This window comes from Sceloporus undulatus, chromosome 9, assembly GCF_019175285.1.
Source record: "Sceloporus undulatus isolate JIND9_A2432 ecotype Alabama chromosome 9, SceUnd_v1.1, whole genome shotgun sequence".
In the NCBI taxonomy this organism is placed as follows: Eukaryota; Metazoa; Chordata; class Lepidosauria; order Squamata; family Phrynosomatidae; genus Sceloporus; species Sceloporus undulatus.
This window is the reverse complement of record NC_056530.1, coordinates 34,857,589-34,865,582: the sequence shown is the minus strand read 5'-3', so window position 1 is coordinate 34,865,582 and position 7,994 is coordinate 34,857,589.

Genomic DNA, 7,994 nt, shown 5'->3' with positions numbered 1-7,994 from the left:
AGGAATGTTTAAATGGCATGGGAGGGACTTCCAAGTTGGGAGGGGAGTACATAATATCAGACAATATGATTGCTTCTCTTTCTGCCCAGTGAGGAATAGTAGTAGCTAGTGAAGCTTGTTAGTTGTGAGTAATGACAGTAGACAGAGGCTCTTTCATGCTACTCAATTATAGCACTATGGCCTGTTACAGACTGCCAAAATAAAGCTGCTTGGGGTCTCTTTGGAGGTATGCTATTTAAATGACGCATGGGTCCTAAGAGTCCAGAGGTCGCGCCAAAGCCAGACTCCATTCCTAAGCACTGGAGTGCAGCTTTGGTGCAGCTTCCGGATTCTTAGGATGCATGCATCATTTAAACAGCATACCTCCAAAGAGACCTGAAGCAGCTTTATTTTGGCAGTCTGTAACAGGCACTGCCATGCCAATAACCTGTGAAATACTGGAGTTTGCACTTTAGTGAGGCACTAGAGTTCTCTGGCTGAGAATTCTCTATGAACTGCAAATCCCATAAGATGTTGCCTTGGCAATTAAAGTGAAATCATGCTGCTATAATTATATAGCGTGAAGGTGCTACTGGCTTCCCTACAGACACAAATGCTGATTGGACATTCATACCTCCATTCTTTCACAGATGAAAACCGGGGCATGTGTGGCCAAGCAACGTCAGAGTGTGGTCAAGATGGCAAATGTTATTAATGAGGAAGAAAACACAAGCTAGGAGAAGATGCAGCAGTTTGCTTTTGCTTGAGAGCACTGGGAAAGGCAAGATCCCACCTCTTTCTCTCTCCTCACTGGGTTAATTGAGTGCAAGGTACTTTTGCACTTTGAACTCAGTCTGCAGCAATTGAAGAAAGCTGTAAACAAAAGGGGAGCAGGCAAGTGGATGCAAGAAAGAGAAAGTGCGACACAGGCTATGGAACATACAGTTAAATACTAGCAATTGCTGAGTGAGTTATCAATACCCTTTATGATATTGCAAATTAATACTTTAAAAAACTGGCCCTTTCTTAAGTCAGCAGACCAGCAACACCTGCACACACTATACATATTGCACAACTTCACATATATACACACAATATGTGTTTTTAAACATTGGTAAGCTACTATTCAGGAGGCCTAAATATCGTAAAATCACCAGATCCCATCCGATCTTGGAAGCTAAGCAGGGTCAGCCCTGGTTAGTCCTTTGATGGGTGAGCGCCAATGAATACCAAGGGCTGTAAGCTATAGTTCAGAGGAAGGAGCTGGCAAAAGCCCTCTTGAGTCTTCCTTGTGTAACAAAACCTTATGAAACTCATGGAGTTGATATAAGTCGACAAGTGACATAAAGGCACAGAAAACAAGCCACCTAATAAGAGAAGCTCCTCCTGGCATCTTATAGTATAACAAAGAATCTCACCATTTCTATATTTAGCCAGCAACATCTGCAATATATGCTATAGCTTTCATATTTCCTTGTTAAAAAAATTAAGCCTTTTAATTTAAACTATGGCCTTGTACAGATGGGCCTTTTAGTACGTCCTGGCAACGTACTAGGGTTGCCCAGGAGTGTCCTTTTTAGACGCTCCCTAACCCTAGTATGTCGCCAGGAAGTCAAAATGGCAGCACCCTGTCTACATGGGTGCCGCCATTTTGATGTGATGGCCGCGTCGCATCCAAACGGCACGGCATGGCTGTCACGTCCTGGTGCCGCCGCAGGGCACTTGTGGTGCCCTTTCAGTGGCGCCGTAAGGAGCTCTGAAATGGAGCTCTTTCCCGGAGGGTGCCTCATTTCTGTGGCAACTAGATTGCCACGGGAATAGCGCCAGAGGGAAAGGGGCCGAGCGACCCCTTTCTCCCCTGGCTGTGGCTCCCGGGGTGTCCTGGGGCATGAAGCCCCAAGGACACCCATTTTCGGGGCCAGGGAGGAGTGGCATTTTGCCGTTCCTCCCTGGTCCCAAAAAGCGCCGTATTGAGGCGTTTGGGCTGCCGCTGTGGCTGCCCTGGCCCCAATACGTGGCGCAAAGGGGCGGCTGCAGCCCACCCCAAATTGGCGGTCTGTATCCCACCTATGTTTATATGCTTGTTAGCCCATCTTTGTATATATGGGTTTTTTTTTTTGGTCCTTTGGGATTTAGGGAAGTTTTGAATGCCTTAAGCTCACAGTAGATTTCTTTGCAATGATCCTGAACTAGCTAAGGGTTTTCAAGCACCTAAAAGACTAACCAATGATGGTAGGAGTTTTTGTGGAGTAGAGTTGGCTTTCTGAGATGCCTGAAGTGTGCTCTACACTCAGGTGCAGGATGGATGTGCAAATTGTGAGCAGTGAGGCCAGAGAGAAATGAAATTCAGAACCAACAGACCATGACAATTCAATTAAAGATTAAGATTGTGCAAAATAAGCACCCACAGCTGCAGTGATAGCTGCAGGTCAACACATTTCACCATAACATAGAAGCAGCAAAGGGATGAGTGAGGTGAATAAAAAGAAAGCTTGATCATTCATCTTGACTGCCAGATCCATGCTAAACAGGGCCAGGAGGATCATTAGACTGGACAGACATCCAGGAGAACAGAGTTCTATAAATGTGGGCTATCGCTGAGCAGACCCTGCTGTTATCACCTCTTAAACATGGGCATGATAGCAGCTTTATTATCTTAAAAAGACAGGGAAAGAGAGGAAGTTGCTTCCAGCAGGAGATGATGGGAGACAGCATGTATGCCATGCAGCCTTCCCTCATAGAATCATAGAGTTGGAAGATACCTCCAAGGGCCATCCAGTCCAACCCCATCCAGTCCATGCAGGAACTCTCAATCAAAGCATATCCAACAGATGCCAATCCAGCCTCTGTTTAAAGACTTCCAAGGAAGGAGACTCCACCACTCTCTGATGGAATGTGTTCCACTGTTGAACAGCTCTTATGTCAGGAAGTTCCTCCTAATGTTTAGGTGGAATCCCTTTTCCTATAGTTTGCATCCATTGCTCTGTGTCCTATTTTCTAGAGTTGCAGAATTCAAGCTTGCTCCATCATCAATGTGGCATCCCTTCAAATACTTAAACACGGCTATCATATCACCTGTTAACCTTCTCTTCTCCAGGGTAAACATACCCAGCTCCCTAAGTCTCTCCTCATAAGGCATTATAGTTTCCAGACCCTTCACTATTTTGGTCACCATCCTCTGGTCACGCTGCGATTTGTCAAAATCCTACTTCAATTGTGATGCCCAGAATTTGATGTAGTAATCCAGGTGAGCAAAATGGAATAGAGTGGTGCTATTACTTCCCTTGATCTAGACATTATACTTGTATTGATGCCGCCTAGAATTGCATTGGCTTTTTTAGCTGCCACATCACAGTGTTGACTCATGTTCAACTTGTGGTCTACTTGGACTCCTAGATCCCTTTCACACGTAGTTTCATTCAGCCAGGTATCACCCATCCTATATCTGTGCATTTATTTTTTTCTGCCTGAGTGCAGTACCTTACATTTCTCCGTGTTGAAATTCATTTTGTTAGTTTTGGCCCAGCTTCCTATTCTATTAAGGTCGTTTTTAATTTTGATCCTCTCCTCTGGGGTATTAGCTACTCCTCCTACTTTGGTGTCATCTGCAAATTTGATAAGTGTGCCCCCAATTCTGTCATCCAAGTCACCGATAAAGATGTTGAATAGCACTGGGCCCACGTCAGAGCCCTGTGGGACCCCACTGGTCACTTCTCTCCAGGATGAAAAGGAGCCATTGTTGAGCAGTCAACCAATTACAAATCCATGTAACAGTTGCCTTGTCTAGCCCACAATTTACAAGCTTGTTTGCAAGCATGTCGTGGGGAACCTTGTCAAAGACCTTAATGAAACAAGATATACTATATCCACAGCATTCTCTTCATCTACAAAGCTGGTCATTTTATCAAAGAAAGAGATCAGATTTCTCTGGCATGACTTCTTTCTCTGAAACCCATGTTGACTTTTTGTGATTATGGCATTGCTTTCTAGATGTTCACAGACTCTCTGTTTAATGATCTGCTCCAGAATCTTTCCTAGTACTGATGTCATACTAACTGGACGATAATTATTGGGATCCTCTTTTTCCCCCTTTTTGAAGATGAGGACAACGTTTGCCCTCCTCCAGTCTGCTGGGACTTCTCCTGTTCTCCAGGAGTTCTCAAAGATTATTGCCAATGGCTCCGATATTACATTTGCCAGTTCTTTTAATACCCTTGGATGGAGTTCATCTGGTCCCGGAGACTTAAATTCATTTAGATTAGCAAGATATTCCCGTACTATCTCTTTACTTATTCTTTACTGAATTTCTCCTGTTAGCCCTCTTAGTAAGTCCTCTCCTTGCTTATCTGTTCTTCCTCTGTTGTTGCTTGGCCACACATTTCCAGGTTTCATCTGCGAAATACTGGTGAAAACAGGATTGTTCATGAAAGCTTTTAGGTCTAAAAACCATCTCATATACAGCTTTCCCTCACCTTTTGATGCCTTTCTTTCCAATGACTCATTCTTTCAACACTTGCAGACTACAGATAAGTTTCATTAACTGGACAAGAGTTCTCCTCTTTCATCAGTTCTTCTTGTCCATGAAGCTCACTTGGGACAGCACACATAACACAATGTGTGCAGAAAAGCTAAGTTATATAGGGGCAAATATGGTGTAGTGGCTTGAGTGTTGTACTATGATTCCAGAGACCAGGGTTTGAATCCCTTTCCCTGCCATGAAACTCACTGGCTGATCTTGAGCAAGCCACACATTCCCAGCCCTCAGGAAACCCTGTGATATGATTACCTTAGGGTCCCCATAAGTCAGAAATGGCTTGAAGGCACACAATTACAACAGACACACATGGCTCCATTACAGCACTGATGGCCTATTAAATGCCTCCCAGAAGCGCATAGGCAGCACATGAAGGGAATGTCCTTCTTCTTTGTGGCTCCCCAGTTGCTGGTATTGAGAGGTAGAGTGTCTCTGAATGAAGAGGTTCTATGTTGCCATTGTCACTAAAATCAAACTCTCCTCCTGCACAAATTGATCTAATCCCCTTCCAAAGCTATTGAAGCCAATTTCCATTACCACACCTTGTGGCAACACATTCCAAAAGCAATGAAACATTTTGTGGATACATATTTCCAAGCCTTGTCTCCCCTGCCAGTCAATTTGAGCAGATGAACTGGAGTTCAAAACTTTCGAGAAGAGGAAGGAAAACCCTCTTGATCCAATCCTCTTCGTTTTCTAAATCATGCCATAGCAGTCTGAAAGCTGCAGATGCTTTCAAGAGAACGTACAGTCAGCCCTCCTTATCCATGGATTTTTTTATCCACTGATTGAAGCATCCGTGGCTTGAAAATACTTTAAAAATATACAGATTCCCATAGGCAAACCTTGACTTTGCCCTTTTATATAAGGGACACCATTTTACTATGCCATTATACTTAATGGGACTTGAGCATCCACAGATTTTGGTATCCATGTGGGGTCCTGGAACCAAACCCCAGCAGATACCAAGGGCCCACTGTCCTTCTGGAAACTCCTCATTATTTTTGGCCAGTGATGCCATTGGGGCAGAATTTTAGGTCAGACTGGCCTGGAGTTAACCCAGTCAAACAGGCAAGAGGACCCATAAACCCATATTTGAAACAGGGACGTAGCTAGGATTTTAGGAAGGGGGGGGGTCCAGACTAAGTGCCACCATTATAATGGAGCTTGGGCGTGGTGGCGCAGCAGCACGCACCATTCATTTTTCTAATGGAAGGGGGGGTCCGGACCCCAAGAACCCCCCCTTGGCTACGTCCCTGTTTGAGATAATACACATGCAACCCTCTGCCCTCCAACATGTTAGCTCAATAAAGTGACACACATTCCTATCTAAAAACTTCCCGCATCTGTAAGACTGTTGACCCAAATCCTGTTGTTGGTCCTGAGTAAACTAGACCCAGTATAACCTATGTGTTGTTGACTCAGTCAACAGATAATTTTATATGATTTTGTAGTTTTGTGAGATATTTTTCCTTCTCTGTCAGCGAGTTCTGGTGCCACAACAAACTGCAAATCCCAAATTCCATAGGGTGAAGCCATGGCAGTTAAAGTGGTGTCAGACGGCATTATTTATGCAGTACAGATTTCTGCAGTGCACTCAGTGGGAAAACTCTACTGAGAATTAACCAACAGGATCATTTGTTGTCATTCTTATGTTCCTTCAAGTCAACTCCAACTTATGGCAACCCTGTCAAAGAGTCTCCTTGGCAAGATTTATTCAGAAGAGTTTTTGCCCTTGGCTTTCTCTTAGGTTTAAAGAGGATAACTTGCTCAAAGTCACTCAGTGGATTTCCATGACTGAATGGGGATTTGAACACTGGAGGCCTTTTACAAAGCACAGTTGCAGCTCTATGATTCCATTTTTCCTGCCATAGCTCCAATCTGTGGAAACCTGGGATTTGAAGTTTAGGGAGGAGCATTCAGCCAGAGAGTTTTAGCACCTCAGTAAACTACAAATCCCAATATTTTGTTAGATGCAGCCAGGGTGACCAGACGTCCTCCTTCTCCAGGACATGTCCTGCATTTTAGCCTTCTGTCCAGGAAGAATTCCAAAATGTTCTACATTTTGAGCATGACTAAGAAGTCATTTCATTACATTATGTTACATCATTGCATTAGTGTTTTTAGCTTTTATTTGGGAATGTCCCTGGATGCAGCTATGGCAGTTCAGGTCAGATCAGTGCTATAACTGTGTAATATGAAAGGGTCACTGATCTCTCAGAGCCTTAAGCCAAAACTCAAACCAATATATCATGCTGGCTCTCCCAGTCAACAGAAATCCACCCTGTTTTCATTTTCCCCTTTCAGTACCTTTTCCAGTTTTTAATTGTTTTGGACAGAATATTTATCTAGATCTATTGGCGAAAGCTCAGTCCATGGGACCAAAGCTATTCCTTTGGAAGGCCAAATCCAGCCCTCTGATTCCCCCCAAAGGTCAAGTCCCCGTTCCCCATTAGCCTATCCTATGGTGGCTTCTTAATGTACAGGCATTTTACTTTCTAAGAGGTTGAAAAGGTTCTCTTAAGGCTTAGTTCAGGAAGAGTTTTAAGTGCGTTTAGCTCAGTCCAGCCTGGAATGTGGCCTCCACAAACTTATCTGGACTTGAATCTGATCTGCTGGCAAACTGGTGGTGTGTACCAGCAAGGATTTCTGACTCCCAGTTGTTTAACAACAACAGCAAAAGAATGACTCAACTGCGCTTCTCCTCTGCCGCCACAACAAACAATCACGCAATTATAATGCTGAAATGAAGCAAGTTTAGGATAACCTGGAGGGGATGTTTGTCTTAAACAACAGTGAATGCATTTTGTTCCCAGTCTACAAAACAAACTCCTCCACTCAGAATTTTTCTGTTCCAAGTTGTGCATTGCATACCCTCCAAAATCAAATGGATAAAAACCAAAACGTATGTGGCCAAACATCACCAAAAGATGGTCGAGATGGCAAAAGTTTTTAATGAGGAAGATTGTCTCCCTATTTGATATTTGCTTATTTGCCTGGGAAGATAGTGAAAGGCAGGCTTGTAGTAACAGGTTGCAAGTGCACATCTGTAGTAAACAAGACAATAAAAGTTTGAGCTGGGGTTTTGGCTCTAGTCTATCCTGCTGTAGATACGGGTGCCTGCAAACACCATCTGCCTCCAAAAGTAGTATGTGTGAACAGCATCTTATCCAAACTGCAAGGGTCCTAGAAAGGCACCCAAAATCAAGATTTAATAGGAACATTTTATTATTTCAATTACAGCAGCTGAGAGGGTTTGGGCAACTCAAAGCAGGGATCATGCCTGTGTATACCAGTTCTGAGAAACAGAATTCCAAAGTGCAAGTCCAAATATTGCTTTATTTATAATCAAGGGGAATCATCATTCACACAAAGACATTCACACACACACACACATCCAAGAACTAACAATATAAAAGGTGGTAACAGATAGTGACTAAAGGTATTGCAGAGGGTGATATTGTATTAATTTCAGAAGCGG